The sequence below is a fragment of the Parambassis ranga genome, chromosome 1 (genome assembly GCF_900634625.1).
Source record: "Parambassis ranga chromosome 1, fParRan2.1, whole genome shotgun sequence".
Lineage (NCBI taxonomy): Eukaryota > Metazoa > Chordata > Actinopteri > Ambassidae > Parambassis > Parambassis ranga.
The window spans coordinates 5,865,721-5,878,478 of record NC_041022.1 but is presented as its reverse complement, the minus strand read 5'-3'; positions in this window follow the sequence as shown (position 1 = coordinate 5,878,478).

Genomic DNA, 12,758 nt, shown 5'->3' with positions numbered 1-12,758 from the left:
TCTTAAGGGGATCTTTAATAAAATTCTTGTGTGGGAGTGGGAGGGAGAAAGTGTGTGTGAAAGAGAGAGATAAAGAGAGGAAGAGAGAGTTACTGAGAATCTATATTTGCATAAGTGATAGATAGATAGATAGATAGATAGATAGATAGATAGATAGATAGATAGATAGATAGATAGATAGATAGATTTTCCAAGGAGAGAGGCAAAAAAAACAAAATAATATGTTAGAGGGTTTTGCACAGTGGCTCCTTGTAGGCTGTGTGACAGACTCAGATAGGTCAGGCTGTACTCTCTGTCCAGCCTCAGGCTGTATTGTTATGGCTCACATTGTGACAGTCATCATCTGCGTCTGTGAGAATGAAAGGGACCACGGTGGAGGAGGGAGGGGGGAGGAACAGGGCCTGCTGGGCCACGGATTGTTTGATAGGACATTATGTTTGTCAGACTGACAACCCTCTCTTTAAAATCTGCCTCAAGCCTAATTGACACTCTTGGATTTTTCATGCGTTCCTCCAGGGGCTTGATGATTATTAAACTGTTCAATGAATGGAACAGCGCCTTCATATTGCCCAGCCTGACCTTCTGAATCCTCATTTTTTTTTGTCAGAATGGTGACTTTTTCTGCACTTCTTTCAGGACATTCTCACATATCCCTGGTTAGTGGACACAGAGGCTGCAGTGACATGAATGGAGCCATTGTTTAGAGCACAGCAGCCTCTTTATAATGAAAATTAGCCAGGAATTAAAAGAGTGGGATTCATGAAGAACTGAAATGATTTTACAAACAGTATCTTTGATGTCAGTGTGTGCTCACACTCGTCAAAAATCACGTGTCTACAAAGTCCAACATAATGATCAATATAAATTCTCTTTGCAGGACATGTGCACTGTGTGTCTGAGCTCCACACACAGACCATCAATCTCACTGCACAGCGGACTCTGTCTTTCACTCCAAGGGCAGGACACGGTGATATGATGTCTCTGCTTTACAATACTCCGCCTGTTTCTCACTCCGCTTTGCACCCCACAGGAAATGGCCTCATTGTCCTTGGGAGAGGAAGTGGCCTGAAGCAGACCACTGGCTGGTCTGATGGAGACGGTGGTAAATTATTAATCATCACTTACAAATGGAAGACACACATGCTGTGGCGTTGTCTGTCCTCTCAGGAATGTTATGGAACAATGGACAGTAGAGCTGCAGCTGACCACCTGCACCAGTATATTCCACCAGGAAACATGCAAAGGTGATGAGTTTATGACCATGTCCAAAAGGGTCCCACGTCTCTGCTGTGTTTGGCTACCATGACGACAAGTTCTGCCCACTAATGCAAAGCGAATGCTAAGCAGTGTTTACACTCTCTTGCATTGTATAAGGGTAACAAACTAATGCAGTAACTCTTCTTGTTCCTCATTAAAGTCAGAGGGGGGTGAGTTCAAGCAGGAATGTGGTACAGTTGAAATTGCCTCATTTTGTTAAGGTGATCGCACAAGTGTTAGCAAAATTATCAAACTGGAAGGACTCCTTCACTCAAAGGCTGGGGACAGGAAAAGGTTTTATTTTAATCTGTCAAAAAATGTCTGCTGATTTAACAACAAAACATCTTAGCCTTCAAATCTATATAACTTTTTTAAATACACTGTTTTAGCTTCAAATAAAGACATGTTGCAGAAGTCAGAAAGTATTCCATTAAATAACTCATGAGTTTCTGACTTATCAAGCATTCCACACAAACAGAAAATCTCAAACTCTGACTAATACAAACATATGGAGGAAAACTTCCCATTGTTATTCTGAGTGTGACCACTAGAGGGAGACAGAGACTCATAGACCCCGCTGGCTCGCAACATGACCTCAGGCCTCTGCTCTGGAGCCATATCCGTAGTGTGTGTGTGTGTTGTGGCTCTCAGGGTTGAAATAGCTCACCCTTCCACTCCCATGTGAGAGTTGTTACTACTTTAGGAAGATCCAGATAAAATAAGAGCGGTGGCTAAAATTAGCATCTACCACAGATGATCTTTAAACGATATCAATAAAAACAAACCGGCAGGCGTCAAGCTTCTAGAAGTTGTTTTTGCTAACAGAGGGCCATGCAGTGCTCTGAACCTTTGATATGTGTTGCATAGGCCTACATGAGGACTGATATTTTGTTTATTAATAAGCAGATTTTGGCTTCTGTGTGTCTGTTTACCTGAATCTAATCTTGGGGTTATGAGGGACTGTAGGTTTGTCTGTGCAGGCTCAGATAGGGCAACCAAAAATATCCACGGGGTGTGATGTGAATGCATGTGACCAGCTGCCACTGCTCAAACAGCCTGCACATGTTATGTCTCCTAAATTACACAGATGAAAAGCAGGACTCATTTTTAAGTTTAATGGGGAGAGAATTTTGTCAATTAATGTATTTTTGTATGTATGTATGTTTGGTTTTTAGTGTTATTAAAAACCAAAATGTTATTATAACATTGTTTTTCTTTAGTCTCAGTATTATTTTGCTTTTTATATATCTATTCATTTGTTCATGGATTTGATGTGATGTGTTTGCCAGGGTCACAGTACATACAATACAAACATAACTTTGTAATACTAACACATTTTCAAAGTATAAACTGACTATTAATATTTTCAAAGTATTTTAAAATGAATGTAATAACTCAATAAAGTCATTAAAGTCAATAAAATCTATTTTTCCCCACACGTAGTATTGATTTTCATTCAATTATTGGCTGAGAAACAAGTGCCTGGTTGAAAAACTACATGTCCCATGATGCCTCGCTTCCAGGATGACCAAATGGAACACAGAGCGGAGCGGCCGCTGTGACAGCTGAACGTTAAGTTTGAGGGGAAACTCCAGCGAGGACTTTGACAAGAAACGAATGAAACAAACATGTGAGTGTAACTTTTCCTCCTCATCTTGACACGTCTCACTTACACACAGTTCTGTTGTTAAACTTGTCGACACGGTGTTTGTTTTTTTAACCAAACTCGGTGAGGGGAAATTTCCACTGAGCCGCTGCTGCTGCAGGAGGTGGAGGAGGAGGAGGGTGGGATTCATCCTCCCGGGGTGTGGAGAAGGTGTTGATGCTGCGATTCATGTTGTCGTGTTGTTTTAACAACTTTTAAATTGGCATCTTAACTCCACTCATTGCAGACAACTTCAGTGACACTTTGGTCAAACTTAAATGAATGGCTGACTGTTCAAAGTGGGCTGATTTTGGTAGCTTGCATGTAGCTAGCTAGTTATCATCGTTGACCCTTCAGTGCCTTTGCTAATTATGTTAACCACAACAATGACAGTCAAATAAAGAATCACTGATCAATGGCAGTACGAGTTCACTTCTTCAGATAAACAAAGAGTTTTAGCTGCTTTTAACCCCAGAGTTCAGTAAACAGTCACTTTTTGTCTTCTTAAGGTGGTGGCTCTGAAACAACAAAAGCTTCTGTAAAACCAGCAACCTGCTGGTACATGAATAGCACCTTTGTATCACTGTGTAACACTGGGTATTCTGCAGTGTTGATGGAGGTGGAAAGCTTTGTCATTATGGAGGAAAAACAGTGCTAATCCAAGCACAGACTACAGTGAAGTCCAGGTGGGGTGTATATGTATGAAGTACGAAGCACATGATTAACCTTCATGCCACACAGACAAGGGGAAAGAATCATTAATCTGTGTCTGTCTCTCCCGCTTTCTTTAAATCTCCTAGAACAGCTCACTTAGTAGATATACCTCAACTGTAAAATGATTATAAAATATAAAATGTCATGAACTGTATGATCGTCTCAGCTTTAATGTGGTAAAACTAAACATGTTGACCCATAACTTAGTCTTTTCTCTCGATGTTAACCACACTAACAGCTGTGTTTGACTCACTCAGTTGTCTCCATTACTGCAGTGTTTGTCCAGTTTTATCTTTAGTCATACATTCTCATTTAGCCTCAGTGGAAGTCCAGTGAATCAGAGTATCTGTACGCATCTTATGTAAGATATACTTCTCTTCATCTGTGATGGTTTTAGTGCGCTTTTTCTAAGACTTGTGTTTTTGTTGGCGTAGAATCGGCTCCCTAAAGAAGGAGCGGAGCTCAAAGAGTTACTTCATGAATGCCTTGTATGATGTAATTGAATATTTTCATTATTTCCTATGATGTCCTGCCTGTGGTATTCATGCCCTCTACAGTGCACTTTATTTTTGATGATATAAAGAGCACTGGATAAATACAGCAGTTTTCATACCGCAGACCTAAATTGGCCACAAACGGCTGTTTATTGTGAGAATTAGCTTCTGCTTTGTGTGTATCTGTTTCCAGTATTCCTGTTTGTTGTTTTGTCTGCAGCAGTACAGTGAGACTTTGTTCCCAGCTTTAAGCCTGATTTAACAAACAGTGGTGGCCTCTGTGAGCTGCATGTTAAAACTCTACACAACATTGTCCTTTTATGTGTTTTATTAACTCTCAGGGTGATGGCCACTCTAACTGTCAAGATACCAGGAACGAGTTCCACAGATAAACCTGCAGATGAATTAAAATAGGATCAGAAGAACACATTTTTAATATGTTAAAAGAAGAGGAAGTCATCATAATGCATAGAGAAGAGGAGGAATTCATCAGGTTTACTTGTTAGGAAAATAGTTTACTTTTGTGTTAATCGGCTGATAAAGATCCCTTATTGTCTGTAAATCAGTGACCAGCAGTGCTAGGAAACAGACTTGGCCGTGTTGCAGCTGTGATAAAGGTTGACCTATAGGACTAAATCTAATTTGGAGTCAGAACCTTTGTGATATTTGACTGATGCAAATCATTGTGTACACGAGGAAGAAGGAAGTCCTGACCCCGTGATAACCTGAACATGTGCTCGCTCAGACTTCTGTCTTGTTCTTCTTTTAGGTTGCCTCTTGTCTCAGACACACACTGTGTTAAACCAGCACGCCTTTCCTCTGTGCGTCCCTCCTCCCCTCTCATTCAGCCCCACCTCCACCCTGCCTCACTGTTGCTCTCTCTCTCTCTCACAGGACACACTCAGGACAGGACAGAAGCCGGCCGGTTAACACAGCAGCAGCAGCAGCAGCAGCACTAGGAACAGAGAGCGTTTAATTTAATTTAATGAGAAAACACACTGAAGGAGGCAGCACATAACTGACACAGAAGATTCTGTGATTATACTCCCTCTGCATGGTAAGTCTGCTTCACACTTTTATAATCAGTACACTGGCTTGTGTGGTTATCATGTGTTATTAGCATTTTTAGCATGCTGCTTGTCTCATGTGCTGTTGCTGCTGTATTCAGTCTGTGTTGATTAGTGTGTTTTTCTCCTGGCTTATGTTATATCAGCTTGACTGAGCTAAATGAAAGGATGTTTTGTGAGCCAAATTGTGCCAGCTCACACACGGGATGGTAATAAAATAATGAGGAATCACGTTGAATTGACGTCTGTAAAATCAGTCATGTAATTCTCGTGCTTGGCTTGAGAGCTCTCGAGGCGGCAGCATTATTTTCTGTTCAATGTGACAAAGTTAGACAGACTTCCATTTTTCTTTTCTGGCTGTTGTTTCATGTTTTGCTGTCTATGGCCTGTTTATCCAAGCAATGCATGATGACTTTTGTTTACTATATAAATGTGTTTTATGGTCATCCTCATACAGATGTGCTGAGTATATGTTACATTTTTCCCACATCCCTGATCAGATGATGTTTGAAGTTGAAGATCACCCTAAAATTTAGCAGAAAACTCTCATTCCCTTAAAGAAACGCAGCAGTATTGCATTATACTCATTGCGTTACAGTGCACTGGAATATAATGAATGGAATAGAGAAATTTAATCAGGCATACACTTTGTTTTGGGTCTCAGTTACACATTTGGAGGTTCCTCTTTGAAGTGTGGCACTTTAACTACTTCATGTGGGGAAAACCCTAGGGATGAAGAGTTTTTATTAAAACTTCAATAACAGCAATTAAAGACAACAAGGTATTAAATCCAGTTTGCAGTCTGCCTTCTGAGTTTTGGATAGCACCGATGAGAATTTGCTTTTTCTGCTTTTCTCTTCTAAAGGTCGGATCAGTCACTTACTCAGCTGGCTGTTGTGCTCTGATCTTCAACTTTTGAATCACACACGTTGGTGTTCCCGCTCAAATCTCAAAGATATGCAAGGTGTTAAATGTTTTGTGCTTTAAACACACGTCGTATGAGCAGAGCAGGTTCCCTGTTTTAAAGAGCACATGCTTGGTGTTTGGGTTTTTGTGGCCACTTTCTCTTCATGTGGAGTTGCTCTCCAGATATAGCAGCGCCAGTTGTCGGTGTGACATTCTTGTGAAATCTCTGTGGTTAACTTCTTTCTCGTGCTATTTCTGTTTCATCGGTGTTTCTAATTAGCCGATAGGCATGGAGGATTTACAGATCCAGTACACTTTCCTCCATGTTTTTATCGAAGCCATTTCATCTCTATCGCTCTCTTTCACCAAGCCTTTCTGGCTCTTTGATGCAGCAGGCTTGTGTATTTGTTTTGTATCTGTCATCACAGCTTGTCCTTTGTCATGCTGCAGGCTTTGTGTTTGCTATATGCTGATATTAGACATTATTAATAATAGCATAATAGATATCCTGTTACACCATATCTGTTGTTTGAAATTGATCCATGTCTACGTGATGACAGCAGCCTTAACTGACTGAGAGACGCCCACTTTTCAGCTTGTAACAGCGTCTCCTTTATGAGTTAGTATCACAATATGACCAATAAACGTGTCCTTTTATGAGAACCTGGCAAAAAGTAAATATGGTTTGCTAATGGTTAACTAAGCAAATTCAGAGCTGGGACCTGACATTTCCAGTAATGAGTGCATGATGTCATTTGTAGGATTACAGTCGGTCTCACACACTGGTTTCATTTTAGGACAGATTATTTCTGTGTTTTTTTGTACGACAGGAAGACTTGTTATTAGTTTGATTGCCTAGCAATTGTTCTTCACCCTCTTTCTTCTTCTTCTTCTTATTCTTCCGTACGTTTTTGGCGCAGCGTATCTTCAGCATACATTGACCAATTTCAGCCATTCAACTATCAAAATGTTCATATCACAGAGGCAGTGTTAATTTTGGCAGCAATTTCAGATTTAGTTTTTATTTTAGTCTTGTGACTAAAATGTCATTTGATTTTAGTCACGTTTTAGTCATCAACATTTTTTTAACTTTTAGTCTAGTTTTAGTCGACTAAATATCAAATAATTAAATAAATTCTATGATATATATTTTTTCATGAAATAATTAAGGTTTGAAGTGCAATAAAACAGCACAGCTTTAACTTGTGTTATTTGAAACAAACACCTCTTTATTTAATTGCTATTACCTTTTCACAAAAGAACAGTGAACAGTGCGCTGCTCTCCCTGAATACACTGTTCAGTCATGACCTTCTTCATGAATACTCCATAACTACAGCAAAATAATTTAGTGACAACTTAGAAACAGGTCGCATGCTGTAAAACCATCAGCAGCGGTGTCTTCATTTATAGATTTTGTCACGTGTATCTTTGAACGGAAGTTAAGATGACTCGTCTGCAAATGTCGCTTCAGGTTTATTGTGTTTTTACCGCTGATAGTCGCTCCACACGGTTTGAACCGTCTTGTTTGTCTTGACATCAAACGTGTCCGTGTGTCTGTTCTTCTCCTGTTTTGTGTGACCATGCATGAGGACGCCTTCTTCCAGCATCGCGGGGCAACGTCCTTACCCAGAGAAATCACTTCTGATTGGCTCTCTGCTGCCGTCTCCTGATTCGTCCCTCCCTTCCAGACAAACACAATTTGATCTGATTGGATCTCGTCTCCATCAATAATTTCGTCTCGTTTTTATTCGTTGACGAAAGTGTCAATACATTTCGTCTTCGTTTTTGGCACCGTGCATTAGTTTTTATTTAGTTATCGTCTCATTTTTATCAGCAAAAAAAGGTCGTTAACGAAAACTATGACGAAAATGATTCGTCAACAAAATTAACACTGCACAGAGGACATTCCAGGTCAACTTCAAGTTTTTTTCAAGAAATTATAGTTTTTCAAATATTAAGCAATTTCGGTGTCATTTTTAACATGGGAGTCTATGAGAGAGCCCTTCAACGAGGGTCATCTGCCAAATGTATCTCCTTTTCAAGCTACAGACTCCATTTTAGTCTTAAAACGCTCATTAGATGCTGCTCTATCAAACTTTTATTCAGAATTTTCTAATTCCAAATCGTTTCCACATGCCAGGCTCTCAAAGTTGGAGTGGTTTTTGAGGTCTCCTCTGCTGTTACCATGGTCACAGGCTGATACACAGAGGCATACAAAGCTCTGAATTGCTCTGATTCTCCAGCAATTCGGAGCAATCCTTCACATCAGCATTCAAAGCAATGCTCCAGCTGCAGCAATCAAACTTGCATTTTCATTAGGAAATGCCCTTTTCTAGTTGTTATTTTTGTCTGGTCACACAGTGCACACTGAAGGACATTGTCTGATCTAAGTCATCATAAAATTATTGTATCCATTATTTACTTATTCAGAAAATGTGGAATTTAAACAGAAGATAATATAGTGTGCAGGAAAATTACACGTTTTATGTCGTTGTTGCTGTTTCCAGTTCTGTTTATCCATCTTAATTATTTTTGATGTTGGCTTTTAGACACATCAGCCATAGATATTTGTGTTTTCTCTCCAATATATTAGAACTCAGTGGGACTTGGCTTACCATAAAAGTACCATAAAATACAATGACAATCTACTCTCTACACCCATATGTTCAAATCTCTGAAACCCTAACAGAAAAAAATATGAATGTGTGATTTTAGGGTGAACTGGTCCTTTAAAGAGCTCTCAGAGTTTATCACTATGTCATTTTGGAATTTTATTATGGCAACATTTTTGTCAACAGTTTCTGCCTTGTTTAGGTTGAATAAAAATAAAGTATTAATGGACGTCCAGGTACAGTAGGAGTGAGTGACAGCTGTTGTAACCTGAGTGACAGAATATTGTTGGCAACAAGGATATACATGCATTTCCTGCCAAACATCATATGGCAGTAGGATTGGACCATAAATGTCCTGTGATGTGTGTGTGTGTTTTGTGAATCGTTTTTTTGGAGTTAATGGTGCACTGTGATCGTGATCTGATGCACGTCCACTTATCTTTGTACTGTAACATACTGTAGATGTAGTGTGGGGTCATCTTATCCTCTCTGCTGATAAGGTTCAAATATTTAATGTTTGGCATTCAAACAGATAGATGATGCCAGGGTGAGGGAAGAGTTATATTTTGTTTTGTTTATTTTGTGTTTTTTAAATGACTTGTTAATTAAAGTTTCGATGATTTTCTGTGCAAGCTGGATATCTGAAAGATGTTTTTTTTTCTGATGTACAGCTTCTTAGCCTAGCCTTGACCCTTAATCATTATCTTCCAAACCATGTGTGCGGTATTCTCAAACGAAGGCCTATAAAGCATGGTGCATGCTGAGCTTAAGTGGTTGCTCTTGAAGGGATTAAAAAACACTTAAAGTGAAGTAACCCTTACTGTTATTGTTGACTGGGTTCTGTTTTTTAAGAAGCCAAAAAACTAGGATCCAAAGTCAACTTTGCTGTTCTAATAATAACCGAACATGGTGGTAAATCTTTGTTTAAGGTCTGCAAGAAGCTTTTACATTTGTAAATAGAGTTTTTGGAGAACTTGACAAAAGTTTGTATGGAGATTTTAAGGTGTTCTGAAATGAGGACCCAGGATGGTTTGGGTGCCTCTTCTTCTCGTAAAAGATTTGTACTCAGTCATGATGAATTCAGTCTCATGGCATTGCTGGCTGATCATTTCAGTTATGGTCAGGATGGGCTGAACAGTGTGTATGTTACTTGTTTGGCTTGTAATCCACTTAATATGCAAACAAAGCAGTCTATAGCTGTTGTCTCAGGTCACATTTGAAAAGATAAAGACTTCCTCTTAAAACATAGTACTAGGCTTGTGCAAAATCGTATCATGTGCAATTAATCGTCAGAAAAACTGTCACCGATTAATATTTACCACTTATCGATTACGGCGATTAGTGCCTCGTCAGGATGACTCATTTTTGTGTGCGACGTACTCTCACCATCACCCGCAAGCATGCACATGTGAGCCCACAATAACAATAATGGCGGAAGGCAGTGGTTAAATTATGCAGAGCTTATTTGTCCTGTTTAATTTTAAAGTTGATATGCACTCCTCTGTGACCTTAAAATAAGAACATTTGAAGGACAAAGTTCCTTAAAATGTTTGCTTTATTATTATTTTGAAGCAGTTTGTACATTGTGCATCTGTTATCAATACATATTTCAAACATGGCTGGTTTGTGCCTAATCACTACTTACCAGCTTAACCTGTTAGAATGAAGTAGTTACCAACAAATCATCAGTCAAGTTATCATTTTAGAACAATGTATGAACAATGAACAATGATTTAGAGTCAAAAACATGTAAGTGCAATTGTCATCAATTAATCATCAAATTAATCGTTATCGGCTAAATGCCACAGTTAATCGTGATTAATTTTTTTGCCGATATCGCCCAACCCTACATCGTACTTGCTTTATAAAATAGAACAGGAGATCTTTATTATACTCTGTAATTTTTTTGAGGTCCAGAAATTATTCGTTTCTATTAGCTTTACTCTTTTTGTGGAGGAAAAATAATCATTTCATTTCACGCTAGCAAGCTATTAGTCAATGTTTTCTGTTCTGTGCATGGCATTAAAAAAAGAAATGCATAAAAAACATTCCTTCTTTCAAAAATGATGCTTAAAAAATAACAGGCTAACTTTAAGATGGTCTGCTATTGACCACCTTAAAGTTGCAGAACTGAAGAATGACCTGCCTACATTAAGTTCAGAACTTTCTTACTTAGTAGTTAATAATTGAGGCTTGGGGTTAGTGTGGAGAATGTGTCCTATTCAACCTGCTGGTGAAGAGAAAGTGTTGACATTCAGTGTCTTTCTCACCCCCTTTCTTCCTTTCTTTTCCCTGTGTCTCAAATGCACCCCTTCTTCAGCGTAGGCCTCCTCCCCCGCCCTCCTGGCTCTATCTCTCTCTCTCCTGTGTGCCTCAGCTCACGTACACACCCTCCTGGAAGGGCATTGTTTGCACAGAGTACCAACGTAGAGCTTTTCAAACTCCCCTTGCCTCTGTTGATTTCAGCTCAGTCCAGACTTCAAGGTCAAAGGCTGGATTTTCTGCACGTACTACTTCAGTTCAGATATGAAACACCAGCCTTTCTTATACAAACGTCTCATCTATCCTTGTCACGGGTACACTTTGAAAAATCCCTGATGGCATTTTAAGTCTGTTTTGTGCAGTTTTTCTGTTGCTGTTTTCGAGGTTTTGGTGCACTAATCCTCTCTGCAGATTCGTTATGTTCTGTTTTGTGTGTGATGTCCTCCCTGATTACTCAGCTGAGTTTTTTATTCTGGCCTCCTGCCTAGCACGCTAAAAAGACGAGGATACAAAGGAAGGAGAGAGGGCTAATAACCATGTCCCCCAGTGTCAGCCCTAACTGGCTGACAGGGTTTCGCTTGGCTGCATGGTTAACTGACCAATAGTGTTTTTCAGTGAGTGGTAAATAGGATGTGACACAGTGTCAGTAAAAAGTCTTCTGTTTTACTTCTTTTTTTAAAATTTTGTGTACATGAGAAATTAAGAGAAGTTTAGGGAAGCATTTTTCCACTGTGGGTGAGTGGTTCGGATCTACTGCCAGAAATGATCGCACTGATGGGGTGGATTTAAAAGGTGAGTGCAGTGTGACATCTCTAAGAGAGGGAGGATTGATGGTAAAGTGTTGGCCACGAACCAGAACACTCAGCTGATTGGATGGGCCGTGCGGAGGGGAGCAGAGGGGATAAGGGGGCCTCTGCTGGGGGTGGTGATAGTGATACTGGTGTCGCATGGGGTTAATAATCAGGTATGTGTATGTGTAATGGCAGATGTGTACACAGCTGCAGTCGTCAGCTACGTCACGTGCCCATGCTGTAGGGTAAGGTGGTAGCTGTTGCTTTAATTGTGCCTAACGCTTTGCCCTCTGGCCAGCATGTTTTATTGACTGCAATAACTGGGTCGAGGTATCAAATGTCCTTTTGTTACCGGCCCGGGTAAAACACAAAGCCTTTATGTGGCTCCAATTAACAAAGAGGGCATCCGTTCAACAATAATACACTAAACACCCAGCTGTGAACTGTGTGAGGATATTTTCATTCTCTGTGAATATGATAAAGAATTTGGAAATGTATTAATTTTTATTTAGTTCTTTTACTGTGTTGTTTTCCCCCAAGTATACAAAGTCGATGGCATAGATGTGCTTGTTGTTGTCGGGTGGAATATGTCAGAAACTTCACTGAAAAGAATGGCAGGTCTGGATTGGTATTTTGCAAGTATTACCTCTTGCTGAATTTATACAGTCAGTGTCATGTGATGTTGAGAAACCTGATCTTTGTGCAGCAGTAACTGTATCTTCAAGACACAGACCGGAGGCCAGGCCCTGCTTTGTGTGTTGACACTGAAAGAGTCTGTAATCAAATAAAAAGTTTATTTTTGGGAGTTTTTGAAGAAAAATATCAATAAATACCAAAGAGAACAAAAAAGTATGAATAATATTTTTTATCAAATAGTTAAAAATAACAGGAAAATATTCTTTGAAACAACATATAACACAGACTCATGTACTCTATGAAGACTGCTGATGATCATTTTCATGCAGTCAGCTCTCAAAAGCTAATTTTGAGTGAGGAAAACCATGAAACC